A 4,503-nucleotide genomic window follows, 5' to 3' on the forward strand; every position below is an offset into this window, starting at 1 on the left:
ACAGAGTTCAAAACACTGGTTATAAGGATGCTCAATGAACTTAGAGGAAGAATAGATGAACTCAGTGAGAGCCTAAACAAACAGGTAGAAACCATAAAAAACTACTCAGAAATGAAGAATAACTGAGATGAAGATTACATTAGGGGAATCAACAGCAGATTAGATGAAGCAGAGGACTGAATAAGGGACTTAAAGATAAGGCAGTGGAAAACACCCAATTGGAACGAGAGAGAGAGAGAGAGAGAGAGAGAGAGAGAGAGAGAAAGTGAATATTTTGGAGGGGACCTCTGAGATAATATACAACATAACATCATTCTCATAATAGTTGTACCAGAAGGAGAAGAGAGAGAACAAGGGATTGAGAACCTATACAAAGAAATAATATCTAAAAACTTTCCAAACAAGTGAAGGAAACAGACACATAATTCCAGGAAGTGCAGAGTCCCAAACAAGATGAATCCAAAGAGACCCACAGCAAGACACATCATAATGAAAATGTGTAAGGTAAAAACAAAGAGAGAATCTTAAAAGTAGAAAGAGAAAAGTAGTTAGTTATCTACAAGGGAACGTCTCATAAGACTGTCAGCTGATTTCTCAACAGAAGCTTTGTAGGCCAGAAGGGATTGGCATGAAATATTCAAAAGTGATGAAAAGCAAAAACCTATAATAAAGAGTACTCTACCCAGCAAGGCAATCATTTAGAATTGAAGAAATGATAAAGAGTTTCCTAAACCCCCCTCACCACCTCCCCCCAAAAAAGTGCGAGTTCATCACTAAACCAGTATTATGATGTACGTTACAAGGACTGTAAGTAGAAAAAAAAAATCAAGTGCATGAATAAGAAAATAAAGGGAAAAAATTCTCACTGACAAAGGCAAACACTTAGAAAAAGCAGTGGATCAACAAACACTAAAGCTCTATAAAGGTTAAAATAGCAAAATCATGAATAATTACAACAATGAATTAAGGAATATACACAAACACACACACAAAAGAAGTAAAAACTAATGATAAAAACATAAATATGGAGAGGGTGAGTAAAAATGGTAGTGATTTTAGAATGGGTTTGAACTTAAGAAGCAACCATCAACCTAAAATAGGCTGCTATACACATAGCTTGGTATATATGAAGTATATGGTAACCACAAACCAAAAATCTACAATATGTATACAAGAAATAAGGAGAAAGGAATCCAAACACAACACTATAGAAATGCATCAACATACAAGAGAAGAGATAATGAGAATAAGAAACAAAACAGAGAATTTCAAAAACAACCAGAAAACAATTAATCGAATGGTAATAACTACATACTATCAATAATTACCTTAACTGTAAATGGACTAAATGCTACAATCAAAAGACATAGGGTGGCTGAGTGAATAAAAAAAACAAGACCCGTTCATATGCTGCCTAAAAGAGACCTACTTCAGATCAAAAGCCACACATACAGACTGAAAGTAAAGGGATGGAAAAAGATATTTCATGAAAATTGAAACAAACAAACAAACAAAAGGTGGGTAGCAATACTTATATCAGACAAAATAGACTGCATAACTGAGGCCACATCACTTTCACACTGTAGATATTTTTACTCATATAAATGTTCTTTGTAATGCTGTATTTTGTGGCATTAAGTTTTTTAGTTTCCTTTTCAGAAAAGGAAACTAAAAAAAAAAATCCCATTTACAATAACATAAAAATACCACCCCCCATCCCCCCCAAAAAACACCTAGTAATAAATTTAACCAAGGATTTAAAAGACCTGAACTTGGAATATTATAAGACATTGAAGAATGAAACTGAAGAAGATACAAATAAATGAAAGGCTATACTATGGTCATGGATAGAAAGAATTAACATTGTTAAAATGTTCATAATACTCAAAAGCAATCTACAGACTCAGTGTAATCCATTTGAAAATACCAGTGGCCTTTTTCACAGAGCTAGAACAATTAATTTATATAGAACCACAAAAGAGTCAAAACAGCATGATATTGGCATGAAAATAGATACATAGATCAATGGAACAGAAAAAGAATCCTAAAATAAACCCATGCCTATACACTGAGTGGCCAGATTATTATGACCACCCCATCAGTACTTCGTTGGGCCACCATTTGCCTTCAATACTGCAGCGATTCTTCTTGGCATTTACTCCACGAGATGTTAAAAGGTGATGCGAGGAATCTGACCCCATGCCTGATGAATAGCAATGTCCAGTTCTGGGAGATTTTTTTTTTCAATACAAGGCTTTTATTGTACATCTTTATAGTTTTACAAACAAATGTGGCAAATCATTCGGCATCTCGGTGTTTCTATAGCTGGACAACTTAGATCTTATTCATCAGCCTGCTGAACTGTTCCTTTTTCAGAAACATAGATACCATCCAAAAATTTCCTGATATCCTTGTTTTTAACTGTTGTGGCTTGCTGAATCAAAGCAGCTGAAGTTGATATAAGTTCAATGTCATTTCCTTCAAGAATCAACTCATCTTTCTGGGCTTGAGATACTGAACAAGCAACGCCTGACCTCATCCGAACTCTGCGGATGTATTTTTCGCCCCAGACATTTCTAATTTCAACAAGAGAACCATTCTCCTGAATAACGACGTTGATGGGGAAGTGAGCGTACACAGACCTCATCTTGTAACAGAAGCCCAGTGTAACACCCTTGATCATGTTCTGTACATGACTGCAGACAGTGTGAACTGTGGTCAGTTCCTTTCTATTTCCCCACCATTTGTCAACCTGGAGCCTCTTTTTCTTTCCGAGGAGTCTGAGCTCTACATTGATGTGGTTGAAGTCCCTCCGCAGGGTGCCTCTGGGGCCCTTCACAATAACGGTGCGCCCCTTCAGAGTGATGTCCACATTTTCTGGGATGTCCACAGTCTGATTGCTGAGAATGGTCTTCATCCTCACAGTAGATGCGGCAAAAAAAAAATAAAAGAGCCAGTTCTGTGAGATTTGATGGTTGTGGAACCAGCTGCCTGATGGCTCTTTTAACTTCGTCCCACAAATGCTCAATTGGATTGAGATCTGGTGATTGTGGGGGCCACCTAAGCAAGGTAAAGTCTTCCTCATGTTCTTGAAACCACTCCTGCACAATACAAGCACCGTGGCATGGCGCATTGTCTTGGTGGAAGAAGCCATCTGCATTGGGATACGCCATCAACATGATAGGATGAACTTGATCAGCAACGATACTTAGGTATGTTGTGCTATTCACACGTTTATAATGATCTGGCCCTCTAGCAACTTCAGCGTGAAATTATAGCTAATTTGCTACAAATGTCAGGTGGTCATAATAATCTGGCCATTCAGTGTATATATGGTCAATTAATCTATGACAAAGAGGGCAAGAATACACAATGGCATAAAGACAGTCTCTGCAATAAATGGTGCTGGGAAAATGGACAGATAGGTGCGAAAAATAAAACTGCATCACTTTCTTATACCACTTATGCAAATGAACTAAAAATGAATTAAAGTCTTATATGGAAGAATGAAACCATAAAACTTCAAGAAGAAAACAGGCAGTAAACTCTCTGACATCACTCTTAGTAATATTTTTTTGGATATATCTCCTCAGGCAAGAGAAACAAAACACCACTAATCATCAGGGCAATGCAAATTAAAACCACAATAAGATATCACCTCACATCTGTCAGAATGCCTATCATCCAACAAGTGTTGATGAGGATGTGGAGAAAAGGGGACCCTCATGCACTGTTGGTGGGATTGTAAACTGGTTGCAACCACTACCAAAAGCATTATCGAGGTTCCTCAAAAAATTAAAAATAGGACTACTATATGATCCAAGAATTCCACCTCTAGGTAATTATCTTTAGAAATCTAAAACATTAATTCATAAGGACCCAATGCATTCACAAATCTAAAACATTAATTCGTAAAGACATATGCATTCACCTGTTCACTGCAGCATTACTTACAATAGCCAAGATATGGAAGCAACTTAAGTGCTCATTAATTATGAATGGATAAAGAAGATGTGTTACATATATACAATGGAATATGACTCAGCCATAAAAAAGGAATGGAAGCCTGGCTGGTGTTGCTCAGTGGTTGAATGTTAACCTATGAACCAGGAGGTCATGGTTCAACTCTTCTCAGGGCACATACTGGGTTGCAGGCTCTATCCCCAGTAGGGCGCATGCAAGAGGCAGCAGATAAATTATTCTTTCATCACTGATGTTCCTAATTCTCTCCCTCTCCCTTCATCTCTGAAATCAATAAAGATATATTTAAAAAAGAATGAAATCTTGCCATTTGCAACAACATGAATGGACCTAGAAGGTATTGTCAGACAGAGAAAGACAAATACCATATGATTTCACATATATGTGGAATCTTAAAAACAAAATAAACAAACAAAAGAGAAACTTATAGATACAGAGAACAAACTGATGATTGCCAAATGGGCGATGGTTTGGGGGATGAGTAAAAAAGAGGACGGGATTAAGCTGTACAAACTTTTAGTT

The 4,503-nt window shown here is 37.0% G+C and overlaps 2 pseudogenes; both read right to left on the reverse strand.

The window, feature by feature from the left end:
• Positions 1-2,234: 2,234 nt before the first annotated feature.
• On the reverse strand, positions 2,235-2,944 carry LOC102250410 (annotated as a pseudogene).
• Positions 2,342-2,917, reverse strand: LOC106725881 (annotated as a pseudogene).
• Positions 2,945-4,503: the final 1,559 nt, after the last annotated feature.

This window comes from Myotis brandtii, unplaced genomic scaffold (genome assembly GCF_000412655.1).
Source record: "Myotis brandtii unplaced genomic scaffold, ASM41265v1 scaffold194, whole genome shotgun sequence".
Taxonomy (NCBI): domain Eukaryota; kingdom Metazoa; phylum Chordata; class Mammalia; order Chiroptera; family Vespertilionidae; genus Myotis; species Myotis brandtii.